General features: G+C 45.5%; 1 long non-coding RNA gene across 1 annotated transcript in view; it reads left to right on the top strand.

Annotated features, from left to right (window-relative positions):
• LOC103884926 overlaps window positions 1-19246 on the top strand; it is an 82050-nt gene that overhangs the window by 22424 nt on the left and 40380 nt on the right. The window lies entirely within an intron of this gene.

Here is a 19246-nt window from a genome sequence, read left to right as displayed (position 1 = left end):
TGGATTTTGGCATCTTCATCTGTAAAGCAGAGTGTTTAGTAACTTGTGATTCTCTCAGCACAAAATTCTGTGATTGTCTTTCACATCTCTACAGTAGGTTCTGAATCCTCACCATGTTCCTTAGCAAATGCTGTGTGTTGTCTCCCAAGGACCATCAGAGGAGACTCCCAGGCCTGGTCCAGGGACCATTCGCATCCACGGCTCTGCGGGAGATTTCTCTCTGTCATCAAATTCTCACCTTCACCTTTAGATATAATTTTTAGAAACCTGCAAACTTACTTATCAATATATTCTTCTTCGAAAATACTGAGCCTAAAACAATGATCAGTGGACACTAGTTCTTTCATTTAAGCAAAATGTGAAATGCCAAGTAGCTCAGAAATAGGAGATGGACATAAACAGCCCCATCAACCGAGCCACTCACTCCTAGCAAATCACCATTCCGATAAGCTTTCTAATGAGCGGAACCATGTTTTCTAACATGAACCCTTTCCAGGCTTTATGTGAAGCACTTCAAAGCTGTTATTTATGTTAAGCCCCCACACTCAGTTGTTCCATTTTATAGAAGAGGAAACTGGCTTTCTGAGGGTTTTACAGACACAGGACTGCAGATCGTGCTGAGCTGAGAACCGCAAGACATGGGCAGCAGTTGTGTGAGTTGTTTCTGTCCACGTAATGCTTGTTTTGCATCATCCTCAAAAGTCTGATTGCTAAAGTCAAGAATAAAACCGAAATTCAAGCTGCATTAAAGCTGGGGCTTTCTGAGGGAGGCGTCCCTCTCTCTCCTACCATCATGTGTCTGTGAGCTGCGCTCTAGCCAGGGCAGGCAAGAGCCAGTGGAAGGGCTCAGGAGCCCTGGGCACGGTGAACTACAGGTCACTGCTGATAGCTGGATTTTCAAATAATTTGATTTAAATTAAAAACATGTTAAATGTTTAACTTGAACTCTTTAATTAAAATTTGAGTTCTTTAACAACTTGAACTCTTTAATTAAAATTTGTGATAGGGAGAGTTTGTTGATGACCATGTCTATTTCAGCTTCATGACTTTCCTTGAATTACACAGAGTGTTCACTTTGTTAAACTTTGCAAATGTCGCCTGTTGCTGCTAAGAAAGTTAACCTTGACTTCTCCCTGACCCCAAGTTTGGCATTGATTTTGCCATCACTTAGGACAATAAAGATGTTTTCCCATTTGGATATGGAAGAGGGATTTGAACAGGACAGATACTAAACATGTTCCTATAAGCAGGCTGTCTACTTATAGAAAAAATTCTCTTTATCAGAGGAAGAGAACATTGTTATGAAGGCACTGACTTGCTCAAAAGGGCATGTGTTGGCAGCTCTTGTTTTTCCATGATGACATCATCTAGATTTGAATTTTACACAAAGTCTTGTTATTTCCGTCATGAAATTAAATTTTTAAAAACTCTTTATTTTAAGCTATTGGCCTTTAAATGTAGAGTTGGAATGCAGAGGAGTTGTTAAGAGCAGGTACTTGTGGTTTGTGTGCTCAGTTTCACACCTGTCTTGGCTATTTTTGCTGTGTAACCTTGGAGAAGTTACTTAATATCTCTGAGTCAAATGATAATGATAATAGCTCCCACCGCATTGGGTTGTTGTGAGAATTAAACAAGATAACATTAGCCCACAACAAGTGATCAATAAATGTTTCGATGGTCATCGTTATTTCTTACGTAAGGTAGATAAGGAGAACAATCTTAGATTCAAAAAAGAATACCTGACAAAGGACAATGGTGTGGAGGCTCACAGAACAAACTTGTTTAGAGTTGTTGTTTCTTTGCACAGTGTACAATGGTGAACTGGGCCAATATGAAGTCAGAACCACACCAATAGGATTTCTGGAACTGCAGGGGCTGCGGCCGCCATTGGTTCTTTCCTGCAGAGTTCCTAGGCAATGAGGTGGAATTCCTGCTCTCGGGAGACATCATCTACTCTGGATAGATCCAGGTGTTAGGTTTTTCAATTGTTTGCAGCATAGAAAGTGCCCACATAGAAGGGGTTAACACTAAATCCTAGGAACCCACAGATGCTAACTATTGCAAAGATGACAAAATTTAGCTCCCATATAATGCCACTGAGAGCGCAAGTCAATGGAGATTTGGCTCACTCCTTCTCAGTACTGATACCTCAAGCTCCTGTTGTCCTGATGGATCCCAGTGCCCGCAGCATGGCTTAATCAATGAGGCAAGAATTAAGTTATCAACTATTTCTTTAATTTGGTAGCTCCATCTAGTGATTTTTGTATTGATTGCTTACCGTTCACGAATAAAGAAGTGTTGATCAGAGAATTAAAGTAATTGCAAACAACGTACTGACCATACAAAATACTTTAGACTGAAGAGGTATTTTAGTTATAGATATCAGAGAATAGTTTACATTTTCATTGTAGAGAACTGACTAATATTCGTTGAAAATTATTATTATTACTCAAAGAGTCATTTATTCATTTAAAAATAAGCATTTTTCTTCTATGATCTTTTTGTTCTTTGCTGGGGCTGAAAATACAGTGTGCTGTCTTGGGTCTTCTGAGATGCAGACACTAAAGTAGGTTTAGACATGCAAGAGACTGTCTTGGAAACACCTATGAAGGGTAAGGGAACAGCCACAGGAGGAGGCAGGGAGAGCCTCCAGACTGAGATGTGGGTCTGACATCTGTGGACAAAGAGGAGGAAGAAAGGGCTGAGTAGAACATCTCATGTCACAGTGCAGATCTGAGAAGGAATTGGCCAGGCTGATGATGCCTCCTTATGCCAAACCTGCTTGTTAGAGGAGTCCTGGCCTGGTAGGAATGGGCAGGTACCGGCACCTGCCATGCTCAGGCATTGGCTGGAGCATCCCAGGGAAAGCATGCCTGTGGCATGAATGCAGTACTGGGTCCAGAGGGCCAGCACTGACCCTGCCAGTCAACATTGCCCCCTGCAGCAGGAAAGCAGAGTGTGCATCTTCATGGCAGCCATGGCAACCTACAAGACTCAGTGTCTGATTTCAAGGAACACACACCATGGTTGGGAGGCAGAGTGTGGTGATCCTCCATGGGGGCATGTGCAGGGCTCCTGTGTAGATGCATGAGTAATATGCACATGCACAGCTTTTGGAACTAATACTGGACCAATCCTGGGACTGACTTGTACAACGGCATGTAATTGTTACTGACAGAATCAAGTGCTTCTATTTAATTCAGTGTATGCTTGCTGAGACACCTGATGTTCCAGTCCTGAGGGAGTACAGGGGATGAGTGAATTGTGAACAAGACAGACACAGGGCCATGATTGCCATGCCTTCCACGTACAACTCCAGGTCCTTTGAATCTGTCCTCTTTTGCCTTCTTCACTAGATTGTGAGCTCTTAGAAAATAAAAACTATAATTCAGTTTCTCTGCATTCCTCATGGGTAGCACCTCATAGATACCGAACAGATATTTGTTGATTTGTGCTGTTATTGTTGCAGATGAGCAGAGTGTTGAGAAATTATAATGCATCAGTATTATCATTGCCATTACAGTGGATTGCAAACTCAATTTTCATTCCATACCATTTCTCCCTGCATACTCTTTCAAAGGAAAAAAGAATCATCCTCTAGTATATCTCTCATATGTGAGTGCCACTCACAGCCCAGGGTAATTCTTAAGATGACAGCAGACAGTAGGTAATAAAATAAAAGACTAATCTTTTTCCCTCCCCTGCACTTCTTCCCTTGCAGACATGAGCTTTTTCCTTTGTTCCTGCCACTCTGGCTCAAACCTTCTTCAGGTGGGAAGGGTGCTGACACCTGCTCCTTTCTCCCACAGTCAAATCCGTGCTTAGGGAAACGTTGAATGTCAGGTTTGTGCTACTTTCTGAAATTGCAGTCTCACGCCTTCCTCTTCCCGGCTGTTTGTTGTCCTGCAGGAAATCTCCATGAACAAGGTCAGGAAAAGGCGAACTACAGTTGAAATGCACTCATCCGAATCGCTGTGGAGGTGCCTTCTTTGTACTTTCAGTATTTTCATTATGAAAATACTTAAAACAGACAGAATAATACAGAGAGTAATATGAGGCCATCAGGAACTATCACTCAGTTTTATCGAATTTTTGTATTTTACCATATCTGCGTTATTCCTTTAAAGGCATAAACTATTTCAGATGAGTCTCGCAAACCTCCCGTGTTAGGTTCTTGCACTGCTATAAGGAAATACCCAAGACTGGGTAACTTATGAGAAAAGAGGTTTAATTGGCTCATGGTTCTGTAGGCTGTTGTCTTAGTCCATTCTCACTCTGTTAATAAAGACATACCCGAAACTGGGTAATTTATAAAGGAAAGAGGTTTAATTGACTGACAGTTCAGCATGGCTGGGGAGGTCTCAGGCAACTTACAATCATGGTGGAAGGGGAAGTAGCATGTCCTTCACGTGGTGGCAGCAAGGAGAAGCGCTGGGGGCGAAGTGGAAAAAGCCCCTTATAAACCCATCAGATCTCATGAGAACTAACTCACCATCATGAGAACAGGATGGGGGAAACGTCCCCTACGTTTCAGTCATCTCCACCTGGTCTCCCATGATGCGCAGGGATTATGGGAACTACAATTCAGGATGAGATTTGGGTCGGAACACAGCCAAACCATAACAACTGTATGGCAAGCATAGTGGCATCTGCCTCTGCGGAGGCCTTAGGAAGCTTCCAATCACGGCAGAAGGGGAAGGGGAAGTAGATGCATCACATGGAGAGAGCAGGAGCAGGGGTGTGAGAGGTGCCACACTGTTTTTTTTTTTTTTTTTTTGAGAAAGAGTTGAGACTGTCACCCAGGCTGGAGTGCAGTGGTGCAATCTTGGTTCACTGCAACCACTGCCTCCTGGGTTCCAGCAATTCTCCTGCCTCAGTCTCCTGAGTAGCTGGAACTACAGGTGCATGCTGCCATGCCCGGCTAATTTCTTTTGTATTTTAGTAGAGATGGGGTTTCACCGTGTTGCCCAGGCTGGTCTTGAACTCCTGAGCTCAGGCAATCCACCTGCCTCAGTCTCCCAAAGTGCTAGGATTACAGGCGTGAGCCACTGCGCCCAGCCATGCCACACACTTCTAAATGATCAGATCTTGCAAGAAGTCAGTCACTATTGCTAGGACAGCACCAAGGGGATGGTGCTAAACTATTCCTGAGAAATCTGGCCTCATGATCCAATACCTCCCGCCTGGACCCAGCTCTACCATGGGGATTACAAACTATGTCACCTCCCTAACCCCATTCACTTGCTTATCACTCCTGGGCATGTTTTATATTTTCACATCATATACATGTCTCCATAAACAATGAATCATCTTGTTTTGCATGTTTTCAAACTTAAATTATAATTTTTTTTATATCTATGAGTGGGATCCTGGACACTGCCCTTAGATTCAGTGATTGGTCCAGGAGGACTCACAGGACTTGGCACGTAGTCGTTGACTTCATGCTATGATTGATTACAGGGAGAGGACACAGAGCAAAACCAGCAAAGGGAAAATGCACGTGGGGAGATGTCTGGGGGAAAACCAGATGCGAGCTTCTGAGGGTCTCTCCTAGTGGTGTCACACAGGATGCATTCAATTGCTCTAGCAATGAGTTAAGACAACACGTGCAAAGGTTGTCAACCAAAGAAGCTCACTGGAGACTCAGTGCCCAAGGTTTTTATTGGGGTTGATCATATCAGCACCCTTTGCCTGGCACACATTCCAAATTCTCAGAAAGAAAGCAGGTGTCCAGCAAAACCATGTAATCAGTACAGTTTGGCTCAGTGAGGCACTCTTAGCAGCCTGGGAATAGTGGGAACCCTCTTAGCATCCAAGGTCACAGACACTAGCCAAGGGCCCACCTTACACACAGGCCTTTCCAGGGAGGGTGGCCACAAGCCTGTGATATTAACTCTTTCCTGTATGAAATCCATATGGTAACTTGCCCTCTTTGATGAAGATTATTATTTGAAAATTCACGTATTTGATACATTTAGATATTTTAACTTTTTTATGTTACTCTTTCAATAAACATTTAAGCTGTTTCTCATTTTTCACCATTGCAAACAATAATGCAATAACCATCCTTGGATATCTTCTTGGACATGTATATAAGTTTCTCCGAACTATAGTGTGTGCACATCTTCCTCTCTGCTAAGCATGACCGGTATGCTCTCCAAATTGTGCCAACTTTATCATCTCACCAGAAGTGTGAATGCTCACTTCTTTACCTCCTCACCAATGCTTGACATTGTCAGAGTTTAAGTTTTACTGATTTGAGAAGAATAAGGAGAGGGCTTCTTTAATTTTATAGTTCTTTAGTTGTACACTCACCTGGGTGGAAGCTGTTTTATAAGGCAGGGACTTGGAGATTCTGGACACAATCCAGTCAGACCTCAAGGCCAGACGGAGGAGAGAGGACAGGACTGCTTCTTCCTAACCATTTCCTGCTCTGGTAAGGGTGGTCTTGAGTCAACACTGAAATAGCATCAAAGGAAATTGCATTTCGTAAGCTATTACATTTTTCCATGATCAAATGCTGCCAATTTCTGGGTAAAAAATAACCAAGGTTCTTTTCTGTGATTCATACAGTACTCAGAAATCCCTGGCTTCCTAGAACCCCAATAAAAACGTTGAATTTCTAAGCAATAATTCTTAACAATACTTTTTTTTTTGGCTGAAGACTGTTAGGAACAAGGCCAGGCACAAACATAGAAGGTTTGCAAATCTCTGCAAAGCTTTCTTCAGGGGCTGACTTCTCTGAATTTCATGAGACAGGAGGATGGACACGTGGTGCCCACTTTTGTATTACACAGATGGGTGGGAGCATGGGCTGGTGCTGTGCCTCTTCTGTGGAGACACGTCCAGTGAAACACAGTCTGTGACATAAAGGAACTCCCAGTCCAGTGGGAGCAGCCAGTCCAAATCAGCAGCTCCCAAGCTCTCCTGCCCGGACCTGCCCAGCAATGTAGAGAAGCTATGTTTTGTAGCACAAATTCCTTCTAATTCAAAGGTGTTTAAACCCAAAAGAGGTATTTATTATAACAATGCTAGAGTGTGCTGTGGGTGAATTGTGTCCCCCCCAACATTCGTAAGTTGAAATCCTAAACTCCAGTACTCCAGACTGTGACTGTATGTGGAGGTTGGTCCTGAAAGAGGTCATTAAGGTACAATGAGCTCATCTGGGTGGGCCCTAATCCAGTTTGACATGTGTCCTTCTAAGAGGAGGATGCTAGGACGCAGACATACCCAGAGGGAAGACCATGTGAGGACGCGAGGAAAATATGCCATCTATAAGCCAAGGAGAGGGAAACCAATCCTGCCAACACCTTGATTGTGGACTGCCAGCCCCTAGAGTTGCAAGACAGTTTTCATTGTTTAAGCTGCTGCATCTTTGTATTTTGTTATAGCAGCCCTAGCTGACTCATACAGGAAGCATCATGGAGGAAAGACTTGCAGGGAGAGGAGGAATAGGGATCCAAGGAGGAACAAGAGCCCACTGCACCCACCTCCTTTATTTCTCTCCCCATCCTCTGCTCGCTGTTTGATATTCCCATGGTGGACGGTGTGTGTTGTGTTGTGTTGTGTTCTGTGTATTGTGTTGCATTGTTTTGTGTGTGTTGTAGAGCTTTTGCCACCTAGAGAGGAACTCATATCCTTTGCCTAGCTTAAGTTTCAGAATTCCCTGGGGTGGGACTTGGGTTGGCTCAGCTTGGGTCAGGGTTGCCCTAGACATGCCACAGAAGGGTAGGGGGTGATAAGAAAGGGCCATGCTTGGGGTGACCATGCATGGTTTGGGTTGGGCACTTGGGCAGAAGAAGGTCCAGGAAGTAAGGTGAGCTGCTGAACAGATGAAGGCCTAGTGCCGTAAGATGTGGACTGCTTTCCTGGGGTTAGAGGTGTCTCAGCTATGGGCTACACTTTAGGACCAGCAGAGAGAGCTAAGGGTATGTTGTTGAGGAGATGGGGCCTGTGCTGGAGCAGGGCCAGAGAACCCAGGGCCTGGCCTAGGCGTTTCATCTTGGCTTTCAGAGGATGCTTGAAGGGCATTGAGGAGGAGAGCAGGGTGTGCAGCCTCACATCCTTGGGCCAACAGCTTCCTAGTCAAGTAGGGTGCTGGTTAGAAACACAGACTTATAGCCACATACGAGACCTAATAAATCAGACTTTCTGGGGTGGGAGCCAGGAATCTAAGTTTTTAACAAGCTCTCCAAGCAATCTAGAGGCACATTGGAGACTCAGAATCATGGATCTGGCATCTGTGGGAAGTCACTTGGAAGCTGCAGGCAAAGACATCCCCCCTGCCCCCCCGGCTCTCCTCTGCTCTTTGTTTGTTGCTTTGGACCTTTTCGTAAGTGGAACATGTCTTGGTTACTTTACGAGGCAGGATTATATTTGGATTATTACACCAGTAGCTATAGGAAGTGTGTGTGTGTGTGTTGTGTTTGTATATGTGTGTTGTATGTGCACATGTGTGTTGTGTGCACGTCTCTGTGTTGTTTTATGTGTGTGTTGTGTTGAGTGTATATCTCTATGTTATTTGTATGTGTATGTGTGTGTAGCATGCACCTCTCCATGTTACTTTTATGTGAGGGTGTATGTGTGTGTTGTGTGCACATCTCTGTGTTACTTGTACTTGTGTGTGCATATATGTGTGCTCGTGCCAATCTCAGATTATGATTATTTCCTATGGAATCCTTGAGCGTGTGCTACATGAAACCAACATCTCCTCACTGGGGGAGCAAAATGCAACAAAAGGAGACAGCTCAGATAAAACAATGAGAACAGCAAAAGCAGTTTAGAACAACAAGACTTTCCTGCAAAGCCGATGTGAAGTGCTGTTACGCTGAAATCAGGCGAATATGCAAGATACATTTCAGACTCCTTTTCTATTTTCTGTTTTCTTTAAAAGAGCAAGCTAGGAAGTTCTCTGGTGGGGAGGGACCCCCTTGCAGGAGGAGTGCGACACTGCGTCTGACTCTGCTGGGACGTAGTCCACTGTCAGCCCCGGTCTCTTCAGCTGACGATGTTTTATGAGGGCTGTTTAGGATGCAGAGAGAGTCGCTCATGGTTCGCGATATGCATCGCTTTGCAATAAATTATCTTTACTGGTGCTTCTTCCTCCCACATGTGCGATGCACATGCAATCCAGGATGAGTTCTCCCCAGGGGCTGTTTACAAAGGGGGAAGTGATCCCTGCTTGAACAACTAGAAAGGAAGTCCTGATGGTGACATCTGGGATGACATAGGATGCAAGAGCCTCAAAAGGCAGGTGAGAACGTGTGAGGAAGGTATTGCCATGCTCTGGACAGTTTTAATCCATCTTTTGAAGCAGTGTCATCTTTCACCGAGCCGTAAAACTCTTCCATGTCACTCTGTGCTTCTCTGAGCCTGTATCAGTGCAGTGCACTCTTTGGACCATTTCCACCGCTTGTCCAATCAATGTTGCCAGTAGATTATGGAGCAGGGCTGCGTCCTCTCTGTTTGGTGTACTTGAGTTCCCTTAGACATCATTGCAGTATTCAGTAATGCATGTGAAATACTTCAGTAATTCTAACACTCTGGATAAATACTAGTACCAATTATTGTTACCACTATTTTAATTGATTCTGTCCCAGCAGCATTTTGTCAGATGCTGTAAGTGTCAAAGTTAGTAGCTCCTCCTCATAAAGAGAAGGCTTACCTTCACCGGCAGACCTAGATCCCTGTTCTGCCAAGGTACCCTAGTCCTCCAGGTATAGCAGCAGTTCTTGTGTTCAGACTTTGGATTCTATATGAAAATATGTTGCCAACCAGGAGACAGTAGTTCAAAACTTGGACATGGATGCAGATACTGCACTGTGCCTTTGGGATGCAGACAAGCGAATCAGAGGCAGCCCCCTTCCCTGCCCACTTGGAGCCCACGCTTTGGCGAGAAGGCAGTTATTGAACAGATAATTGCACTGAAGGATGTATTAGACACGTTCTTTCATGCAGTAGAAGACACTGCACTGACAGCATGCGTCCCAGAGCTGGGATTCCCTGGAGAGAAGGGAGGGTCCTCTTGTGGAGGTGTCCTCCCTTTGGAAGTAGGTGGGCCTGGGAAGCTGCAGTGGACTCAGGGAAACTAACTAGGTGAGAGGATGCTTGTGTACTCCAGCAGCTGATGTGGTGATGGTGAGGCATAGGCTCATTCAAGAGATATTTAGGAAGGGAGATTGGCCAGCATTGTTGCTGAGTAGGTACTGGGAGAGGAGAAGGAGAAGGAAGGACCATGCCCAGGCTGTGACTTGTGCAGCTGGGTTGTGGGAGTGCCATTCACTAAGGAGGGAACATTGGGGATTGTGTTTGTGGTGGAAGGGGTGTGCGTGAGGGTGATTTCAGCCACTGGCATGCTGAGCTAGATTGCGTTGAGACACTGGAGTGAAGGTAATGAGCATGCACTTAGAAGTGAGCACCCAGAGCTCAGGAGCAAAGTCTGCACCTGAGAAATGCACCTGGGGGGCTTTGGGGAGGCATGTGGCATTCAAGAGCTGCCTACAGTCTGCATTGCTGTATCATCACCATATTAATTTTTTTAGCTACTAGCACCACTGGACTCAGAGTTTCTGTGGATGAGGACCTGAGGTGGAGAGTGTTACAATCTAATGTGTGCATCTTCAAGATCCCTCTGACTGCTGTGTGGCTAATGGACAGGAGCTGGAGGGGGTGTCAGTGGGAGCAGGGAGACTGAGTATATCTACTTTGATCATCCAGGTAAGAGATGCTGTTGCTCCAGACTTGGCTTTGGGCTATTTTGCAGGCGGAATTAATAGAATTTGCTGAAGTGTTGTATGTAGGATGTGAGAGAAACTTAGAAATCAAGGATAATTATTTGATGTTTTATCTGAGCAACTAGGATCATGGTGTGCCAGTGCTCAGAGCTGGGAGGCCGGAGGGGATCAGAATTCTTGAGGAGGGCTGTGCTGTTTGAGATGCCCGTTTGTAACCATCCATTTTCATACTGCTATGAAGAAATACCCGAGACTGGGAAATTTATAAAGGTTTAATGAATTCACAGTTCCACATGGCCGGGGAGGCCTCACAATCATGGTGGAAGGTAGAGGAAGAGCAAAGGCAGGTCTTACATGGCAGCAGGCAAGAGAGCATGTGCAGGGGAACTGCCCTTTATAAAACCATCAAGTCTCCTGAGACTTATTCGCTATCATGAGAACAGTAGGGGAAAGCCCCACTCCCATAATTCAGTTACCTTTCACTGGGTCCCTCCCACAACATGTGGGGATTATGGGAGCTACCATTCCTGATGAGATTTGGGTAGGGACAAAGCCAAACCATATCACCTTTCAACACCCAAGTGGAGGCATCAGGGAGAGGGATGGCGATTGGGGTAGAGTTTGTGAGCAGCCCAAGACCACAGAGAGATGCTGGAAGGAGGGGAAGATTCCAAGAATTGGGATCCCTGTTGCTGAAGCCACCTTCATGCACTCTGAAATGTTGCCTTAGGACGGCAGGAGGAAGAGACGGGTCTCAAGATGTAGCTCCCTCTCTCCACTCCTTCCTAGCTCCATACACACATGATTATCCATATAAATTAAGGTTGGAATGATCACCAAAGGAAACTCAAATATTTCTGTAGATTCTTTTAGTTTTCCATCTTCTTCATACTTTTAAGGCATTTGACAGGGAAGGGTGTGTAGGGTGAGGAGAGAGCTGGCCTTGTCATAAACTTTAGCATGAAAGAAGAGTGAAAACTTCCTACTAGCTTTCTGGGCCATGGCCTGGCCTCCTAAGTGGCCACACTTGACTACTACAGAGGCTGTTTGATCTCTAGAAAATTCTGGAGCTGGTTAAGGCTCAGTCCACACTATCTTCTTCTCATGCCTTTAATATTCTGCCTGTTACCTGCCGCAGCCACCTGCTTTGCCATTATCTCAATGAATATTCCATCCTCTCATAGGCCCTCAAACTCACCTGCTCATGTTGATCTCAAAATAACCTGTTTGATTCTCCCAGAGATGCCTGGATTTTACCCCAGGACCCATGAGAAGGAGGGAAGCTCTTGGGGAAATGCAGGGACAGCAAGTATGCATCTTAAGTTGATTCCTCTTCTATCTTCACACCTTAATACACGTGTTCTGCTCCTTTCTGGATTAACTGGTTTTCTGCGCTGGGTACAATGACATGAACTTGTTAAACTGTGATCCATACTTACTCTGAAATGCCTCTTGGGTCTTCACACAATTGCAATGCAGAGATGTGAGCAAGAGCCAGCACGGCCTGTGAGCTGCACCATCAGAGGTTGAGTTCCTGGATGTCCTGATGCATCATCCCTGGAGGAACAGCTGCACTGACCCCTCCAGCAGGGGAGCCAAGCTGAGCTTATTCTACGTTATACAAACATCTGGGAGCATCCTACCTGGCCAGGTTTCTGACTGGACATTGTCGACCATTTTCTGGCATCAATGTCTCCTTTTAAAAAGATGGAACAGCAGGACATGCAACCAAAACCTACAGTCTTTGAGCATCTTCCTTGTGTGGTCCTGTGGAGGAGGCCTCAACTCCTCAGGAGCGAGCAGGTACAGGGCTTTTGGGTGGCCTTGGAGCCTGGGAGTCCACGGTCTGAGGAACCTATAGCTGTGAGGCTCTGGGCTGATGGTTTGCCATTGCCTCTCTGTGGAGCCCCCTCTCCCGATCTCTGGGTCTGCTGTGTGGACATATGGTAGCCCAGGGCTTCTGTGAGTGGGGAGACTGGGCCACTGGCTCCCCTCCTGGAACCAGGTGGCCAGGGCTCTACCAGCTTCTGGGCTGAGGTTTGTCATGTACAAATCGGCATGAGATAAGGTCTTTCCAGTTCTGATGTAAATCCAATTTCCAAGTTACTGGTACTATTTTTTCAAACTATTTTGGGGGGAATAAATTCAGGCATTTCACTCTAAAAACCTCCTCCTCCTTCTTCTAATCCCCCGCATTCTCCTCCTCCTCCTCTTCATCCTTCTCTCTTCCTCATCTTCCTCCACCTTCTGTAGAATCATTTGCTCCTTTTCTCCGGCCGCTGATTCTTCTATAGAATCTTTGGAATCAGAACTTACGGTACTTACGTCTCTGAGAGCTGGATGACATAAATCAAATCAAATCAGGCTTCATTTCCCACTTTATATCTTGGGAACTTTGTTGCTTTAATCTTTCCACTTATTGATTTAAGACAAATGGTGCTATCTTTAATTTGCAAGTTCCCGACTTCAACGTTGCTTTGCTGATTGAATACCTGTGGCCTAATACTTCTCCTGAGAAGAATTTCCCTAGGTCATTAATGCAATGTTATCAAAAATCGTTTTTAGAAATCAAATTTATTTCCATTGCTATAAATCTTCATTTTGATCCTCATAAGAGTTTCCTGGAAATCTTTTATGGTCTGTTTCAAATTTGATTTGATAAGATTTGACATATTTTTCAAAGGGTCTTAGAATGACAAAGAAAAATCTCCACTGGATATTGTTGGCATTAAAGGACTGGAATGCCCCAACAGAATTATTTCCTACATTATTATGCTCATTTACTTTATGGATTAATTTTATGGTAGAAGAAACTGCCTGCTGATTTCTTCTGGGAAACATGCAAGGAGTCCAGATTTTAATATATTATTTCACTCTGCCAAGAAAACTTCAGAAAGTCACAGCTTTGTGAATAGATATGACCAGGATCTTGGAATTCATTTGTGGGGTAGTCTAAATTTAATCCATTAGACCAAATCCTAAAGCTCCTCTGTATGCAAAAGCCTCACTTAAGTTTAAATTAATTGATAAATAGTTTCATCTTTATGCTCCAAATTACTTCAGAAAGTGCATGGTTTGGCTTTCATTTCTAAGGAAGTTAGTAAAGAATGGCTAAGTTTAACAAAGGTTTACATCCATCTTGAAGTCCTTGTCTGTTTAACTCTTAGTGATAAGTAAAAATAGAGTCTAATAAAGCAGCCAGGCAGATGGATGAGCCAAACCTTGTAGCAGCTACAGAAATGGAAATTTGGCTCTCAGAGGCCATAGGGAGCATTAAAGCAGTTGCTGGAGGCTTAATTCTCCAACAGAGAGCCTGAAGTCCAGAGCAGCTATGGCCACTTAGCTGGGAGCATCGTCGGCATGTTCCTCTGGGGAGATTCTGCCTAGCTGCTGGGTGAAAGGACAAGGACCCTGGCAGCCCATGAGTCCTGGCTGCATGTGGAAGGCTGCTCTGGGCATTTCACAGAGGCTGCTTCTTGGTGGCTCAAGAGGTGCCTTGAGGATTTGAAGAGGAGGAGGATCAGGGCGAAGTGTAACTGCTCACAGGAGATTGAGGCATTGCCTGGCTGGAGCTGGACATGAGACAGGGCTCTGGTCTATGGGAGGTGATGTGCTCCATGGAAGCCAGGGTACAGTCAGAAGCCTGCACAAGTCCCCAAATAGTGCCTGACCAGAGGATATGAACGCCAGGGTAGGTCAAGGCCAGGGACCAGCAGGTGCACAAGGTAACAGAAAGCAGCAGCACTTAGCACTGGGAGTCTGACTGGAGGCTACCTTGGAGGTGAAGGTCAGGAGTTCTCATCCACACCTCCGCTCCTGGCTTTTGTGAGTTTATGCAGTCCTGTGGGGACGGGGCATAGGAGCCTGGAATGCACCCTGCTCACAGCTTTCTCGCCTGCCAGGCACATTGATCCCAGGAACTCTGCTCAGGGTCCCCAGGGAGGGATGGGGAAGGACTGTTCCATACACTGTCAACTTCCAGACCCTGCCCTGGGGACGTGCAGCTCTGGTCATGGGGAGTTACCTCCCTGTGTACTTTAGTACCCACGGAGCTCCAAAACAGCAAGCCTCAGTGTGTCTGGGGACCACAGGGAGCATCCTCAAGTGGGCCTGGATGGACGTCTGTCACACCTTTGCCTTTCACACAGTACGTGTCTATGCTCTTGGTTTTGACATGAATGAATCTCTGCATTGTTTTCTCATGAAATGTGGCATTGAGTGATAAATGTCACGATGGAGACTGCTGGGGACTATGTTTGCCACCACCATGGAACCAGATGTGGTCATGTGACTAAGTCTGGGCTGACAGGACATGGGTGAAAGTGATTTCTGCACCCCCAGGTTGTGTCCTGAGCTGTGATGCCCGATATCACTAGTCTCAGATTCTGTTCCTTCCCTTTCCTTCCCATGGGGTAGAATGCAGGTGGTGGAGCAACAAGATAGAAAGAACCTGGGCCTCCTGAATGGCTCTTGGGGTAGCGCTGTCCCACCTGCCTAGGGCCAGCACACAATGCAACTGGTTAGTGAGAGATACTTCTTTTTTAAGCAACTGCATTTTGAAGGCTCTGACGTTAGAGTTTGTTACCATGCACCTAAAGGTACACACCAATGCTTACTAAGGACTTGCTATGCTCCAGGCACCCTTCTAAGCATTATACAGATTATCTTATTTAATTCCCTTCATGACTTCAGGAAGGATAACTATTGTCATCAGTTTAAGCTGATGAAACAGAGGCGAAGGAAAATTGGGTAACTTGTCTCACACAGAGACAAGGGATGAAGCTGGGATGTAAATGTTCTGACCCCAGAACCCATAGCACTAAGTAGTTTGAATCCCTTGGCAAGGACCTCTGGTCACTGGGAAAAGGAATGACTGAATGAGGCTGTCTTTCCAGATCTTGAGTCTCAACAAATACTCCCCAGGCAACTTTAGATGTGGGGCTGCATTGTCCCAGGAGGCTGCTGCAGACACATCACCAGGACAGCGGCAGAGCTGAGCTGCTATGGAGTTCCTTGCTTTAGTCTGTTGGGAAACCCACGTAGGTTGCTGCAAAGTTTTTGGTCTCAGCTATCTGGCTGCTTCTCCAGGGCTGTCAGATTTCTTTTGTAAGTGTTGTATCCTGTATAACATTCTGGCCTCTCCTTGAGGCTGCATTCATGTCTCCAGGACTTCACTTTCTGTTCCTGCATTGCTTCCACTGATTTCTAAAGGGTCAGACTTCAGCATGATGATAGAAATTCAAGCCCTTCTGTGTTTTCAGTGAAGCTGTTTGTTTGGAGGTGAGGATATAGTATGGGCAACAGTGTGAGCTATGCCTGCAGGGACAGGCTGGAGGTGATGGGGGTAGGAATGCTAGTGGGCAGCCAGGGCTTTGTTGAGCAAGGTCCTGACTCCATGTTCTAGAGGCCACTTGGCCGATTGGAGATGCTTGGAGTCAACCTGTCCCAAGAACCCAGAGTAGCGAAGACAACCACCAAAGCTCTGGCTTCCAGCCTTGCTTAGACCTGGTAGTAACCTACTATCTTCTAAGACTCCAAGAGCTAGCCTTCAAGAACCCGCAGAAGCTTCTGAAAGCAATTTCAATTTCAAATGACATCAGACCTAAATCAGGATCTGAGGACAGCAGCCTGCTTTTAATCAATCACTCGGGTTTGCCGTTTTGTGCTCCTACTGGCAGAAAGTAGACTTAGTCCATTTAACAAAACGGCCCAGCCAAAGCGTGACCAGGGCCCTGTGGGGTCCTCACCCGGGGAATGGCAGAGCAGATTCTCGGAAGAGCTAGTACCTGCCTGGGTGGTTGGGTGTCCGGGGGCCCCTGGGGGGAGCCGCTTATGCCCAAGGGTTTCTGACTGACACTCCTCATTTAGAAGGTGACCCTGAACAGAGAACCTTTTAATTAGCTCGCAGATCCAGCCCGCTTTGTGTGGGTAACTGTCAGTTTCTTTGCCTTTTGTGGCCCTCTGTTGCTATGGCAGCGCTCTCCTAACAATGGATTTTTGGGGCAGAGGCGAGAATTTACAGAGGAGGCTGCCCTGTGCGGCTCCCAGCCAGAGCATCAATAGCCTGATCAGACCTCAAGGTTACAGACAGGGCTGTCTGTGAGTTTCACTATTCACTGTCAGCATGGCACCCTGGAGGGGCGGGAGTGGTGAAAGGACGTTTGCTTATCTTTAAAAAGATGAAGTAATTAATTTAAAAATGGGAGTATGAAACTGTATGTATTTATCATGTGCAACAGGATGTTTTGAAGTATATATACATAATTGCATTACCTATATAGTTTTCATCTTTGGGGTGAGAACACTTACCAGTCAGTCTCTAGCAGTTTTCGAGAATACAATATATTGTCATTCACTGTAGTCACCATGCTGTACAGCAGAAGAGTTGAGCTTATTCCTCCTATCTCATTGTAAATATGTGTTCTTTGTCCACCATCTCCCCAACCCTTTCTCTGTCCTAACCACCCCAGCCTCGGGGTGGTTCTACTCTCTACTTCTATGAGGTCAACTTTTTACTGGGTATATAGCCAAAGGAAATGAAATCAGTATGTAAAAAAGATACTTGGACTTTCATGTTTATTACAGCACTAGTCACATAGCCAAGTTATGGAATCAACTTGGGTGTCCATCAAAAGACGAGTGGATAAGACAATGTGATACATCTACACAGTGGAATACTATTCAGCCTTAAAAAGGAAGGAAGTCCTGTCATTATCCACAACATGGGTGAAGCTGGAAGATATTATATTAAGTGAAATAAGCCAGACACAGGAAGTTTGCTCATTTCAAGGCTAAAACAAACAAAAATACCAAACTTTCTAAAGAAAAATACCTAGGAAGGGCCAAAACGCCTTAGGTATGGCATTTTGACTTCTCTAACATCAACTATTCCCATGGAGATGGGAAGAACACAGTATAATCTTTATTAACAGGAAATACATGCTCAGCCCAATCCATTTGTTTAGTAATGTCAAGTCACAAGGGAAGGCGATTAAAACCCTGATATCCAGTCCACACATAATCCAGTCTCCCGAGTCATATCAACATCTCCGTATAAACATGTTTATTCTACCCCATGAGGATGTGTCAGGATGAGATGATCCCAAGGCAGAAGCGGCGTCTTTGCCAAAGGCCCTACCCTTTGGAGGTGCCGTTGAAATCCTGCCATTGATCCTTCAGACTGTCTGAAAGGAAAGAAACAGGCCTGGCCATAGTCAAATTCAGGCAAAACCTAAAACATGGCCTTGAGCACTTGTCCTAGGAGTCTGATCTTAGAGCCCCGAGTCTGGGATGGTGCACACTGGAGCCTGAGGGACGGTTGTGAAGGACACTGCCTCTTTCTGGCTCTCATCTTCATTTCTGTCTGTTTTTCATCAGCTCCACCAAGCCTGCACTGTGCATCCTCATCAGGGGCCCTGTGTCCACTGCTGGTATGGCATCTATACTGAGCCTCCCCATCCCTGTTTTGGTATGGTAGGCCCTGGGGTGCTGGTTGGGCTGACTGCTGGTGGTCAGTACTGGCATGGTGCTGGCATACAGGGCAACCTGGGCCAGAGGCTGATGAAATCGGGCTAGATTTCACCTAGTGATGTGGTCCCACGGGGGACCATGAATTACCAATTGAATCCTTAGGTCCTCAGGGGAGTGAGGCTCATTCCATGGACACGGGTTACTTCAAGACAGAGGGAAGACTTGCCATGTCCATACTCATAAGAATGTTTCATTAAGTGTTAAATAACTACTGTAATTGCATTACCTGCAACATACTTGATTATTTAATTCAGGCTGTTGAGGAATTAATTACTATTGAATCAGCACGGTCGTTTAGAGGATAGGCACGATCACGGAGTTTCGGTGCTGGTAATGACACACCACTGCTCTTTCTCTCGTTTGGATGTGTTCGCACAGTTGGAGGCCGCCTTCCATTAGCACCCTGGATCCTCTAAATCCAGACAAACATGGGCTGGGTATTGGCAGAGCACCCACAGTGGGGCTGTATTTCAGGACACCAAGGACATTGCCAGTCTTATGCCATCACTACTGGGGGCTCTGGACAAAAAGCAGGAGTGTCTCCAATAGTGAACGCTACAGCTGAATCCCCCAGGAGTCAACGGGGTGTTTGTGGGGTGGAAAACCAAAATTGTATTCAAACATTTCCAATGGGCCAGCATTGCTCAGAGTAGAGGGGTGATTAAAACAAATGAACAAAACAAACTTCTACTCTGCCAAAAACACTGTCAAGAGAACGAGAAGACAAGCCACAGACTAGAATATTTGCAAAAGACACATCTGATTAAAAAAAAAAAATCCTGCTGTACAAAATATACAAAGAACTCTTAAAACTCAACAATAAGAAAGTGAACAATCTCGTTTCAAATTGAGCAAAAGACCTCAACAGACAACTCACCAAGAAGACACACAAAGGACAAATCATGGCCGGGCATGGTGGCTCATGCCTGTAATCCCAGCACCTTGGGAGGCCGAGGTAGGTGGATCACCTGAGGCCAGGAGTT

This window comes from Papio anubis, chromosome 5 (assembly GCF_008728515.1).
Source record: "Papio anubis isolate 15944 chromosome 5, Panubis1.0, whole genome shotgun sequence".
Taxonomy (NCBI): Eukaryota; Metazoa; Chordata; class Mammalia; order Primates; family Cercopithecidae; genus Papio; species Papio anubis.
The sequence above is the reverse complement of the archived record's forward strand: the minus strand, read 5'-3'. Positions and strand labels throughout refer to the sequence as shown.